Genomic DNA, 15254 nt, shown 5'->3' with positions numbered 1-15254 from the left:
CAGGAATAGTTTGAGCCTGGACATCACAATTTCGTGCACCACAACCGTTTCTATGAATTTCTTTACTGGTAGAAAACCCGACGTCAAATGGCACCATTGCCGGGGAACTGCTAACGTGTGCCTTATTATTGGTTATTGTAAATATTTTTCTTTTGCTTGTTTAATTATTGTTGTTTTCCCTTTTTATCTTTATTTGCTACTATGAACTCTCACCACTCTCGCTTTGAGTTTGGTTCTAATATTGTTAAAGGAAATAGAAGTAACAGCAGGAATGTGCATCAAGGTCAGACCAATCAAGGATGGATGGAACCAAGAGGATCTAATCAACCCTTTTGGCAGCAACACCCTCCGAGATATCCTGGACAAAGACCATTCTACCGTGCACACCCAGCTGAAAGACATGGTGGACAACCTTGTAACTACTAACAAGCCCCACCCCGTGCATATGAACCATCCTTTCAACATAACCTCGAACCACCACACTCACAAGCTTCTCTTCACCATTCGCCATCATATGATCCTTCCTTACCCCAATACCAATCCAATCATTCCCAATCATCACCACTTTCCTTTGTATCATGTCCAAGTCTGGCAAACCGCGAAGCAAAGGATCACCTGCAAGAAACAATGATTAAACAACCATTCAACAACTGGAGCAAGCGCTAATTCAATGGGTCACTAGGCGCTCAAATATACAAGGATCAACCACAGCTCCATGTGGACAGCCTAATGAAGAGCGTAGCATGAAAGAAATACTAGAGACTCCAGTGGACAAGACAGAGAATGAATTCGTACTAGAACAAGTGGAAGAAGCTGTCATTGTTCAAGAAGAAGAGTTGGTTGAAGATCTAGGCGATGCTGAACTTCCTTGGGAATCCAGAATTGAGGAAAACTCCGTCCAAGATGCTACAGTTTATGCTAAGGAGGATACCGTACAATCTCCAAGGCAAGTCGGTTGCGAAGAATCAGACGGAATAATCCAAGAAGCAAATTTCCTTGATGATGATAGTCACAAGTCTAGTGCTCCTAGTGATGAACTTGCGTCCGCAAGTGAATTCTCTGAGATCGAAGAATCTTCCCCAAGTGAATATGAAGATGATGCGGAGGTAGATTTCTCTCAACCTCCAATCTATGACTCGAGTGATGAGGAAGACATAGAAGACTTTGACCAGGATACAGATACAATTGAAGATCTTTGCAAGGAAGTGGAAGAATTCACAGAAGAGCACAAGGAAACGGAACTTGCAGAACCACCAAAAACACCTATCCCAAGGCCGTTACCACCCAATACAAGCTTCAAGTGGGTACAATCCTTAACTTATAATTTTACTTATTCACTTGAATATGGTTTGCTTGAAACAGATGGCCAACTTAGAGCTCTCTGCGGCTTTAAGAGTAAGAGGGAAATGGCTCGTATTCAGAGCTGGTGCACCCGGTTCAATAAAGTTCCACGCTTTACCTCGAAGTACACGGATTGGTATCGTGCTCAATTGCATGGATCACGGAAGACGTTTGGTCACCACGGTGAGATTCTACTTTTTAACCCGCCCGAATGGAAACTTACAAATCAAAACGGAGGCGGATCAAAAAACACAGCTTGGGATCATGGATTATGTTCTGACATTCATCATCCCGGGAGGCTGGATATCTGTTTAAAGCTGCGCAGGAGCTTTACATGCCTAGTTTGAGACCCCGGAGGCTATTGGCATTCCAAGCACTGGTGGAGATTTTTGGACGAATTTAAACACAAGCCACCATAACAGGATACTCTTCCAATGTCCAACTTAAGGACTTTAACTAAAAGTGCTAGGTGGGAGACAACCCACCATGGTATGGTCGCTTCTTTTTCAATTTATTTCTTGTTAATTGCTTTCATTTTCCCTTTTTCTTTTTAATTTATTAAACCTGGAATCATGCATAAGCATCCATGATAGTCATTGCATTCTGCACTTTTCATGCATAAAAAAAAAAGTGGTTGCATGGCGCGACCGCATGCCCCATGCGATCGCGTCATATCGCGAAAGACACCACCTATGCGACCGCGTGACCCACGCGGCCGCGTGATATATATATCGGCGTAAGGATCCAACGAACAGAAAGTTGGGCTGGAATCGTGCGGCCCTTGTGCGTTTCGCACAAATTGGCCCACGCGATCACATGCCCTATGCGATCACGTCGCATGGATTGCACATCACCCCCAAATGGAGAAAGCGAGTTGCGCTGAAACGGCACTGGAGTCGTGCGTTTAGCACGAATTCCAGCGACGCGATCGCGTGACCCATGCGATTGCGTCAACCTTCTTTCCCCCCTCTCATGCGATCGCGTCACTCCCATTCTCGTCCTAGCCATGCGATCGTGTGCCCCACGCGGCCGCGTGGATTCGAAAATATAACCCCCCCCAGCCCGCGAACCCTATCAGTCGCGCAGCCCTCCCTTTTCACCCCCAACCCTCTTCTCCTTCTCTCTTCTTCTCCTTCCCAGCCACCGCCGGCCAGCCGCCACACCACCACCCCAATGCCGTTGCCACCCCGTACGCCGCGCCCTAACCCCCTCCCCTCCCTTCTTCTCCCTTCTTCCTCTCCCCTCCCCTCTCCGCCACTGCCTCCGCGACCTCTGCCCCCCACCGTCGGCACCCCAGCCGCACACCCCTCCGCCACCCACCCGCAAGCCCCCCCTCCCTTCCTCTATCACCAACCTAAATCCTCGCCGCCACTGCCCCCTCCGCCGCCACCACCGCATCGCCGTGCACCACCACCGCGCCGGACGCCGCTGCAGCCACCTTCTTCCCTGTTCCACCTCTTCCGCTTACCAGGTTCCGTAACACGCAACCAATTTTTTTTCTTATCTGTTCGTCACTTTTCTGTATTTTTTATTCCGTTTATGTTCATAATTAGGATAGTTATACTTGCATGTTGTAGTGGATTTTTAGGTTGTTAGGTAGCTTAGGCTGTGGTTAGTGGATCTAGGTCTGTTTACTTGCACTGTTCTTACTTCTGTTTTATCCTATGTGCAAATCTGTTGCTGCTATAATCATGATTCATATGCTGCTTTCTTGTATGTTGCTGCTGTTTACATTGAGTTTTTATGTTTATTTTATATCTATGTACATGCAGCTTGATTTTTTTATTCGTTAACTGATTAAATTGCTGTTTATTTTCCGGGACAATCCAATTTTAGCCGGAATGCTGCCTAATTTTTTTTAATTTTGTTTTCATTCATGTTTTGGTTTGGCATTCCTGAATTCTGTTTTGCTCTGCTTTACCCAAACCACTACATGAATGCTAGGGCAGCCCTTCTTATTTTTTTGATTTCCTGGTCATAAACTGCTTGTTCAATTATGAGTACTTCCATGCTTACCTGTGACTCCTTGTTATATGGAATTTTTCTATGCCACTTACCTTCCTAACTCACTAATTTTAATTTACTAATTTCTTTTTCAAATCCTAACCATACTAACCCTTTTAATCTCTTTTCTGATTATTTTCACTTTCCTATAAATTTTCTCACTATGGCATATTGATTTTTCTTTCCATTTAACATTCATTCACTCACTTTCTATTACTCATTTTCCTTATTTTATTTCTCTCCTAGAGCTTTGAGTTTCCTTTGTTTAAACTGCCTATTTGCTTTCCTGTTTTATCTATTTCCTGGTTTTCTGTTTTTTAGGATGTCTGCCACACAGAGGAAAGGTAAAGGCAAGGCCACTGGCAAGCGCAAGAGAGGAGATTCCTCCCAGTCCATCATTGCTCTGATGCACGATTCATCATGGCGGGAGAAGAACTTCACACCGCAGGAGAAAGCTAACCAGCTGCTTCCTGCAAATGATCCTATAAAATTTGCAAATCGGTACTGTGAACTGAAGTACCCGACTTTTGCAAACTCCAGAAATCTATACCTGAAACGTACCTTGAAGATTCCAGAGGCCCTCCAGCAGTACACTACTGAGCAAATCAAGCAACGGGGCTGGTTCTTTCTGGAGAGACCACTGACAGAGGTCAATGCATCTTGGGTTAGGGAATTCTATTGCAACTACTACCTTACTACCCTTGATACAGTGAACCTGAGGGGAAAGCAAATTCTGGTCACAGAGGAAGCCATAGAGACCATTCTCCAGCTCCCAGCCAAGTCCGATCAGCCAGATGGTTTTGCACAGGCTGAGGAGGACATGGGCCAGATGCAGTTTGACTGGGATGCTGTAAAGGCAAGGATAGCTCTCGACCCTGCTGTTCCTTGGGAGATGGGTCAGAACACCACTATGCCTAGAGGGATCAAGAGAGTGTACTTGAACGATGAGGCTCGGCTTTGGCATCAAATCTTGAGTAACTTTGTGATGCCGAGTACTCACGAGACGGAGATCCCGGCTACCATGATCACCCTCCTTTGGTGTGTGCTGGAGGGTAAGAACATTTATCTGCCTCGTTTTATCCGGCATTATATGGCCAGGGCCCACGTCCGAGGCACCCTCCCCTTTCCTTACCTGGTTACACGGCTAGGCCGTCAGGCTGATGTGCCTTGGGAGGATGCCGATGAGAGACCACCCGCAGCGGACTGCAGGAAGATCATCCCGCACAGCAGGAACTTCGTTGCTTTGGGCTACAGACCACCACCTGTCACTGCTACTGATGAGACAGCCCCTCCGTCTGCTAGACCCTCTTCATCCACAGCTGCCCCAGCTGCCCCTGCTGCCACCACTGCACCTCCACCCGCCTCTGAGCCAGTCTATCGCCTCGTGCATCGTCTATTCCGCCAGCTTGATCAGATAGAGCGCTGTAACAGGCGCCGGTATGAGAGATTAGAGCGCCGCAGCAAGCGACGCTATTCCCATCTGAAGCTGATGATCAGACAGGGCGCCGACATCCCCTCGGAGCCCGACACCCCTTCAGAGCCATCAGAGGATGAGCACGAGGAGGAGGATGACCACGAGGAGGAGCCTCATTCCCAAGCGGAGACTCATCAACAGGCAGCCACAGAGCAGGCTGCCCCGCATCAGGAGGTTATGCCCCAGATAGAGGCTGCAGATCCGGAGATCCCACTCTAGTCCGTCCCACCTCCACAGCAGCCAGACCCCCAGCCCACCACCGCCACAGAGACCCCAGCTACCATCCCTACCAGTGATGACACTCCTTCACACCAGGCTTGATTGAGCATCGAGGACGATGTTTCATTTTAAGTGTGGGGAGGTCGCCATCTCTGGCGTTTATTTTGGTGAACCACTACATACTTTTTCTTTTATTTTGGACATTTTTCTGTATTTTTCTTTTATTGTTATTTTCTGAGTACTTATACATTGCTACTTGTGTATTTTACTCTATTTTCTGCATTTTGCATCTTTAGTTCATATCTTAGTTATTTAGTTCATTTTAGTTATTTAGTTTAGTTTGCAATTCTGATTTATTAGTGGATTAATTAGTATAGTTTACCCTTTTTAGCATAAGATAGTATAGTTTAAATAGAAAAATATAAAAAGGAAGTAAACTAGGAACTTTAACAGAATCAAAATAACCCACACCTTGTATATATAGCATTACATGTTAGTTGACAACATTTCATCAAGGAGGAACATTAAAACTTTAAAAGCTACCCTAAATAATTTTTTTTCAAGAGAATAATGGGAATTTTTAACTAAACCTGCATACAATATATGAATGATATATGATGCTTGAGTTAGAGAACACACAGCCTGTGAGTCTTGAGCTTAAATTGTATGGTTGCATTCAAACCATAATTTTATTTCTGTGTGTCACATTTCTTTTTATTTTGGTGTTCTTTACTTTGCTTTAATCTATATGTCCAATTATAGAATATAGAATAAGATACATACCAAGAGAATGATTGAGGCCATCATTTGATTTTAGCTCACTTACCCCAAATTAGCCTACATTTTACATCACCCTTGTTAGCCCCCTTGAGCCTTTTAAAACCCCTTTATTCTATTTAGCCAAATTACTAGCCTTAAGCAGAAAAACAAAATAAAATCCCAAGTGAATCCTTGGTTAGCTTAAGATAGACAAATTATGAATAGAGTAAAATGTGGGAAGCCTTTTGGGAACATGGGTAATAGAAACAAAAAGGTAGAAAAGTAAAAGGGAATAAAATAAAATTTGGGAAGCATGCTCATGAGAAAATCTAAATGATTCAATTATCATGTGCATTAAAAAAAATTATTTTTTTTTTCTTTTTCAGCATCCAAATAAAAGGGGATACAAAAAAAGGAAATTCCCCAATGAAAATAATGCACATGGAATAAAAATAAAAAGTAAAACATGAGCATGTAACAATAAGTGGGAAATTATGGAAAAATAGGTAAAGAAGTTTTATCTTGCTAAATATGTATGGTGAGATCTTAGTCTAATTAAGGATTCAGTTATTAGCTCACTTAACCCTATACATAAATCCTTACCTTTACCCTGACCACATTACAACCTTAATTAAGACCTCATGACTTTTTAGTATGACTATATTCTATAATTGTTGATTGGTTAGATGAAAAACAAAGCTGTAAGAAATTAAGAATAAAAAGAAAAATAGAGTGAATAAACCCAATAAACACTGAGTGACTAGAGAGTAAACACAAAATCCAGTGAGGGTTCAATAACTCATCAACATATATCCGTGCTCAAATTTTACTAATTGTTTTGCAAGTTTGTACAATGTTTTCTTTCCCATCTCATTTGCTAAAGTACTTTATTATTTAAGGGTTGGCTATATATATACACACAACTCCTTGAGAATGTGAATTAACTTAGCTATATGTAAGCTTTATATATGAGTGAATGAATTAGAATTGCATGACTCATTAGGTAGATGCATTTAGCATAGGTTGCATTTCATAACATTCCATCACTTTAACCTTAATTATTTACCTTGGATTTAGCATGAGGACATGCTAGTGTTTAAGTGTGGGGAGGTTGATAAACCCATATTTCATGAGTTCTTTTGTGCTTAATTAGAGTGATTTATTCAACTCTTCACCTACTTATTCACATTAATTGCATAGTTTTACTTTCTCTTCCTTATTATGTCATATAATGAAAAAACATGTTTCCTAAGCTTTAAAAATTAATTATTTAATTACCTTTATTTCCATTCGATGCCGTGATTAGTGTGTTGAGTAGTTTCAGATTTTCTAAGGCAGAACGACTTAAAGGATGAAAAAGGAAACATGCTAGAATGGAAGGAGGAAGCAAAACGGAGCTTAAAAGAAACTGGTGTTCACGCGATCGCATGGATGACGCGATCGCGTGCCAAGCACGAATCAACAGCGATGCGGCCGCATGACTGACGCGACCGCGCGCTTTGAGTAGAGCGCACATGACGCGGTCGCATGACTGACACGACCGCGTGACAGAGGCCACGCATTAGAAATTACAGAATACGCCCCCAGCGAATTCTGAAGCCCTTTTTGGCCCAGATCCAAGTACAGACAGCATAGACCAGAGGTTATAAAGTGTGGGAATGCTTCCATTCAAATGGAGCTCGCATATTTTCATCTTTCAATGATTTAGATTTAGTTGAGAGGGAGATCTTCTCTCTCTCTCTTTTAGGATTTAGGATTTCTTCTTGTTTTGAGAGTAACTCTGGATCCAGGTTTAATGTTCTTTTAGTTTTTACTTCTATTTATTTATTCCAACATTTGAATTAATTATTATAATTTGATCTAAGAATTCTTTCGTGTTACAGATAGTTATTTGAATTAATGATATTTGAGGTATTTTCAGTTCATGATTGTTCTCTTTGACTTAAGTTATCATTGCTTTCCATCTAAGGATATTTTTATTATTATTCCAGCAATTTTACTTTTTCTTTCCTTTTAGTTCTGGTTAAGAATTTAGTAACTCAACAGTTATTAAACTCAACATAATTGATAATCGTTATCTTGCTAATTGAGCTGAACTTAAATAATCCCAACCTTCTCTTAGGAAATAATTAGGATTCAAAGGTCAACTTAATTAGTCCCTTGACTTTCCTTTGCTCTGGTAAAGGTTGACCAAGTGGAGTTTAGATTCAACTTTCATTATTGTTGAGAGAGATAACTATGTTGGACCTCTAATTTCTCTACCTTTCTAAAAGTTGCTTTACAGTTATTATTTATCTTTAATTGCCATTTAATTCACTCGTCAATTAAGAACATACTTCCTCGCAGTTCCTTGAGAAGACAACCCGAGGTTCGAATACTCGGTTAACAATTTTTAAAGGGGTTTGTTACTTGTGACACCCAACACGTTTGTATAAAGGGATTTTTTCCGGTTTAGAAACTATATCTACAACGCAATCGTTTCTATGAATTTCTTTACTGGTAGAAAACCCGACGTCAAAATGGCACCGTTGCCGGGGAACTGCTAACGTGTGCCTTATTATTGGTTATTGTAAATATTTTTCTTTTGCTTGTTTAATTATTGTTGTTTTCCCTTTTTATCTTAATTTGCTACTATGAACTCTCACCACTCTCGCTTTGAGTTTGGTTCTAATATTGTTAAAGGAAATAGAAGTAACAGCAGGAATGTGCATCAAGGTCAGACCAATCAAGGATGGATGGAACCAAGAGGATCTAATCAACCCTTTTGGCAGCAACACCCTCCGAGATATCCTGGACAAAGACCATTCAACCGTGCACACCCAGCTGAAAGACATGGTGGACAACCTTGTAACTACCAACAAGCCCCACCCCGTGCATATGAACCATCCTTTCAACATAACCTCGAACCACCACACTCACAAGCTTCTCTTCACCATTCGCCATCATATGATCCTTCCTTACCCCAATACCAATCCAATCATTCCCAATCATCACCACTTTCCTTTGTATCATGTCCAAGTCTGGCAAACCGCGAAGCAAAGGATCGCCTGCAAGAAACAATGATTAAATTTCAAACAACCATTCAACAACTGGAGCAAGCGCTAATTCAATGGGTCACTAGGCGCTCAAATATACAAGGATCAACCACAGCTCCATGTGGACAGCCTAATGAAGAGCGTAGCATGAAAGAAATACTAGAGACTCCAGTGGACAAGACAGAGAATGAATTCGTACTAGAACAAGTGGAAGAAGCTGTCATTGTTCAAGAAGAAGAGTTGGTTGAAGATCTAGGCGATGCTGAACTTCCTTGGGAATCCAGAATTGAGGAAAACTCCGTCCAAGATGCTACAGTTTATGCTAAGGAGGATACCGTACAATCTCCAAGGCAAGTCGGTTGCGAAGAATCAGATGGAATAATCCAAGAAGCAAATTTCCTTGATGATGATAGTCACAAGTCTAGTGCTCCTAGTGATGAACTTGCGTCCGCAAGTGAATTCTCTGAGATCGAAGAATCTTCCCCAAGTGAATATGAAGATGATGCGGAGGTAGATTTCTCTCAACCTCCAATCTATGACTCGAGTGATAAGGAAGACATAGAAGACTTTGACCAGGATACAGATATAATTGAAGATCTTTGCAAGGAAGTGGAAGAATTCACAGAAGAGCACAAGGAAACGGAACTTGCAGAACCACCAAAAATACCTATCCCAAGGCCGTTACCACCCAATACAAGCTTCAAGTGGGTACAATCCTTAACTTATAATTTTACTTATTCACTTGAATATGGTTTGCTTGAAACAGATGGCCAACTTAGAGCTCTCTGCGGCTTTAAGAGTAAGAGGGAAATGGCTCGTATTCAGAGCTGGTGCACCCGGTTCAATAAAGTTCCACGCTTTACCTCGAAGTACACGGATTGGTATCGTGCTCAATTGCATGGATCACGGAAGACGTTTGGTCACCACGGTGAGATTCTACTTTTTAACCCGCCCGAATGGAAACTTACAAATCAAAACGGAGGCGGATCAAAAAACACAGCTTGGGATCATGGATTATGTTCTGACATTCGTCAACCCGGGAGGCTGGATATCTGTTTAAAGCTGCGCAGGAGCTTTACATGCCTAGTTTGAGACCCCGGAGGCTATTGGCATTCCAAGCACTGGTGGAGATTTTTGGACGAATTTAAACACAAGCCACCATAACAGGATACTCTTCCAATGTCCAACTTAAGGACTTTAACTAAAAGTGCTCGGTGGGAGACAACCCACCATGGTATGGTCGCTTCTTTTTCAATTTATTTCTTGTTAATTGCTTTCATTTTCCCTTTTTCTTTTTAATTTATTAAACCTGGAATCATGCATAAGCATCCATGATAGTCATTGCATTCTGCACTTTTCATGCATAAAAAAAAAGTGGTTGCATGGCGCGACCGCATGCCCCATGCGATCGCGTCATATCGCGAAAGACACCACCCATGCGACCGCGTGACCCATGCGGCCGCGTGATATATATATCGGCGTAAGGATCCAACGAACAGAAAGTTGGGCTGGAATCGTGCGGCCCTTGTGCGTTTCGCACAAATTGGCCCACGCGATCGCATGCCCCATGCGATCGCGTCACATGTACAATATCAATCCCACGCGACCGTGTGAGCGACGCGATCGCGTCGCATGGATTGCACATCACCCCAAAAGGAGACAGAGAGTTGCGCAGAAACGGCACTGGAGTCGTGCGTTTAGCACGAATTCCAGCGACGCGATCGCGTCAACCTTCTTTCCCCCCTCTCATGCGATCGCGCACTCCACGCGATCGCGTCACTCCCATTCTCGTCCCAGCCACGCGATCGCGTGCCCCACGCGGCCGCGTGGTTTCGAAAATATAACCCCCCCAGCCCGCGAACCCTATCAGTCGCGCAGCCCTCCCTTTTCACCCCCAACCCTCTTCTCCTTCCCAGCCACCGCCGGCCAGCCGCCACACCACCACCCCAACGCCGCCACCACCCCGTACGCCGCGCCCTAACCCCCTCCCCTCCCTTCTTCTCCCTTCCTCCTCTCCCCTCCCCTCTCCGCCACTGCCTCCGCGACCTCCGCCCCCACCGCCGGCACCCCAGCCGCACACCCCTCTGCCACCCACCCGCAAGCCCCCCTCCCTTCCCCTATCACCAACCCAAATCCTCGCCGCCACTGCTCCCTCCGCCGCCACCACCGCGTCGCCGTGCACCACCACCGCGCCGGACGCCGCCGCAGCCACCTTCTTCCCTGTTCCACCCCTTCCGCTTACCAGGTTCCGCAACACGCAACCAATTTTTTTTCTTATCTGTTCGTCACTTTTCTGTATTTTTTATTCCGTTTATGTTCATAATTAGGATAGTTATACTTGCATGTTGTAGTGGATTTTTAGGTTGTTAGGTAGCTTAGGCTGTGGTTAGTGGATCTAGGTCTGTTTACTTGCACTGTTCTTACTTCTATTTTATCCTATGTGCAAATCTGTTGCTGCTATAATCATGATTCATATGCTGCTTTCTTGTATGTTGCTACTGTTTACATTGAGTTTTTATGTTTATTTTATATCTATGTACATGCAGCTTGATTTTTTTATTCATATGAACTGATTAAATTGCTGTTTATTTTCCGAGACAATCCAATTTTAGCCGGAATGCTGCCCAATTTTTTTTAATTTTGTTTTCATTCATGTTTTGGTTTGGCATTCCTGAATTCTGTTTTGCTCTGCTTTACCCAAACCACTACATGAATGCTAGGGCAGCCCTTCTTATTTTTTTGATTTCCTGGTTCATAAACTGCTTGTTCAATTATGAGTACTTCCATGCTTACCTGTGACTCCTTGTTATATGGAATTTTTCTATGCCACTTACCTTCCTAACTCACTAATTTTAATTTACTAATTTCTTTTTCAAATCCTAACCATACTAACCCTTTTAATCTCTTTTCTGATTATTTTCACTTTCCTATAAATTTTCTCACTATGGCATATTGATTTTTCTTTCCATTTAACATTCATTTACTCACTTTCTATTACTCATTTTCCTTATTTTATTTCTCTCCTAGCGCTTTGAGTTTCCTTTGTTTAAACTGCCTATTTGCTTTCCTGTTTTATCCATTTCCTGGTTTTCTGTTTTTTAGGATGTCTGCCACACAGAGGAAAGGTAAAGGCAAGGCCACTGGCAAGCGCAAGAGAGGAGATTCCTCCCAGTCCATCATTGCTCTGATGCACGATTCATCATGGCGGGAGAAGAACTTCACACCGCAGGAGAAAGCTAACCAGCTGCTTCCTGCAAATGATCCTATAAAATTTGCAAACCGGTACTGTGAACTGAAGTACTCGACTTTTGTAAACTCCAGAAATATATACCTGAAATGTACCTTGAAGATTCCAGAGGCCCTCCAGCAGTACACTACTGAGCAAATCAAGCAACGGGGCTGGTTCTTCCTAGAGAGACCACTGACAGAGGTCAATGCATCTTGGGTCAGGGAATTCTATTGCAACTACTACCTTACTACCCTTGATGCAGTGAACCTGAGGGGAAAGCAAATTCTGGTCACAGAGGAAGCCATAGAGACCATTCTCCAACTCCCAGCCAAGTCCGATCAGCCAGATGGTTTTGCACAGGCTGAGGAGGTCATGGGCCAGATGCAGTTTGACTGGGATGCTGTAAAGGCAAGGATAGCTCTCGACCCTGCTGTTCCTTGGGAAATGGGTCAGAACACCACTATGCCTAGAGGGATCAAGAGAGTGTACTTGAACGATGAGGCTCGGCTTTGGCATCAGATCTTGAGTAACTTTGTGATGCCGAGTACTCACAAGACGGAGATCCCGGCTACCATGATCACCCTCCTTTGGTGTGTGCTGGAGGGTAAGGACATTTATCTACCTCGTTTTATCCGGCATTATATGGCCAGGGCCCACATCCGAGGCACCCTCCCCTTTCCTTACCTGGTTACACGGTTAGGCCGTCAGGCTGATGTGCCTTGGGAGGATGCCGATGAGAGACCACCCGCAGCGGACTGCAGGAAGATCATCCCGCACAGCAGGAACTTCCTTGCTTTGGGCTACAGACCACCACCTGTCACTGCTACTGATGAGACAGCCCCTCCGTCTGCTGGACCCTCTTCATCCACAGCTGCCCCAGCTGCCCCAGCTGCCCCTGCTGTCACCACTGCACCTCCACCCGCCTCTGAGCCAGTCTATCGCCTCATGCATCGTCTATTCCGCCAGCTTGATCAGATGGAGCGCCGTAACAGGCGCCGGTATGAGAGATTAGAGCGCCGCAGCAAGCGACGCTATTCCCATCTGAAGCTGATGATCAGACAGAGCGCCGACATCCCCTCGGAGCCCGACACCCCTTCAGAGCCATCAGAGGATGAGCACGAGGAGGAGGATGACCACGAAGAGGAGCCTCATTCCCAGGCGGAGACTCATCAGCAGGCAGCCACAGAGCAGGCTGCCCCGCATCAGGAGGTTATGCCCCAGATAGAGGCTGCAGATCCGGAGATCCCACTCCAGTCCGTCCCACCTCCACAGCAGCCAGACCCCCAGCCCACCACCGCCACAGAGACCCCAGCTGCCATCCCTACCAGTGATGACACTCCTTCACACCAGGCTTGATTGAGCATCGAGGACGATGTTTCATTTTAAGTGTGGGGAGGTCGCCATCTCTGGCGTTTATTTTGGTGAACCACTACATACTTTTTCTTTTATTTTGGACATTTTTCTGTATTTTTCTTTTATTGTTATTTTCTGAGTACTTATACATTGCTACTTGTGTATTTTACTCTATTTTCTGCATTCTGCATCTTTAGTTCATATCTTAGTTATTTAGTTCATTTTAGTTATTTAGTTTAGTTTGCAATTCTGATTTATTAGTGGATTAATTAGTATAGTTTACCCTTTTTAGCATAAGATAGTATAGTTTAAATAGAAAAATATAAAAAGGAAGTAAACTAGGAACTTTAACAGAATCAAAATAACCCACACCTTGTATATATAGCATTACATGTTAGTTGACAACATTTCATCAAGGAGGAACATTAAAACTTTAAAAGCTACACTAAATAATTTTTTTTCAAGAGAATAATGGGAATTTTTAACTAAACCTGCATACAATATATGAATGATATATGATGCTTGAGTTAGAGAACACACAGCCTGTGAGTCTTGAGCTTAAATTGTATGGTTGCATTCAAACCATAATTTTATTTCTGTGTGTCACATTTCTTTTTATTCTGGTGTTCTTTACTTTGCTTTAATCTATATGTCCAATTATAGAATATAGAATAAGATACATACCAAGAGAATGATTGAGGCCATCATTTGATTTTAGCTCACTTACCCCAAATTAGCCTACATTTTAAATCACCCTTGTTAGCCCCCTTGAGCCTTTTAAAACCCCTTTATTCTATTTAGCCAAATTACTAGCCTTAAGCAGAAAAACAAAATAAAATCCCAAGTGAATCCTTGGTTAGCTTAAGATAGACAAATTATGAATAGAGTAAAATGTGGGAAGCCTTTTGGGAACATGGGTAATAGAAACAAAAAGGTAGAAAAGTAAAAGGGAATAAAATAAAATTTGGGAAGCATGCTCATGAGAAAATCTAAATGATTCAATTATCATGTGCATTAAAAAAAAATTTTTTTTTTCTTTTTCAGCATCCAAATAAAAGGGGATACAAAAAAAAGAAATTCCCCAATGAAAATAATGCACATGGAATAAAAATAAAAAGTAAAACATAAGCATGTAACAATAAGTGGGAAATTATGGGAAAATAGGTAAAGAAGTTTTATCTTGCTAAATATGTATGGTGAGATCTTAGTCTAATTAAGGATTCACTTATTAGCTCACTTGACCCTATACATAAATCCTTACCTTTACCTTAACCACATTACAACCTTAATTAAGACCTCATGACTTTTTGGTATGACTATATTCTATAATTGTTGATTGGTTAGATGAAAAACAAAGCTGTAAGAAATTAAGAATAAAAAGAAAAATAGAGTGAATAAACCCAATAAACACTGGGTGACTAGAGAGTAAACACAAAATCCAGTGAGGGTTCAATAACTCATCAACATATATCCGTGCTCAAAATTTACTAATTGTTTTGCAAGTTTGTATAATGTTTTATTTCCCATCTCATTTGCTAAAGTACTTTATTATTTAAGGGTTGGCTATATATATACACACAACTCCTTGAGAATGTGAATTAACTTAGCTACATGTAAGCTTTATATATGAGTGGATGAATTAGAACTGCATGACTCATTAGGTAGATGCATTTAGCATAGGTTGCATTTTATAATATTCCATCACTTTAACCTTAATTATTTACCTTGGATTTAGCATGAGGACATGCTAGTGTTTAAGTGTGGGGAGGTTGATAAACGCATATTTCATGAGTTCTTTTGTGCTTAATTAGAGTGATTTATTCAACTCTTCACCTACTTA

The sequence above is a fragment of the Arachis ipaensis genome, chromosome B1, assembly GCF_059453495.1.
Source record: "Arachis ipaensis isolate K30076 ecotype BB chromosome B1, ASM5945349v1, whole genome shotgun sequence".
NCBI lineage: Eukaryota > Viridiplantae > Streptophyta > Magnoliopsida > Fabales > Fabaceae > Arachis > Arachis ipaensis.
This window is presented reverse-complemented; position numbering follows the sequence as displayed.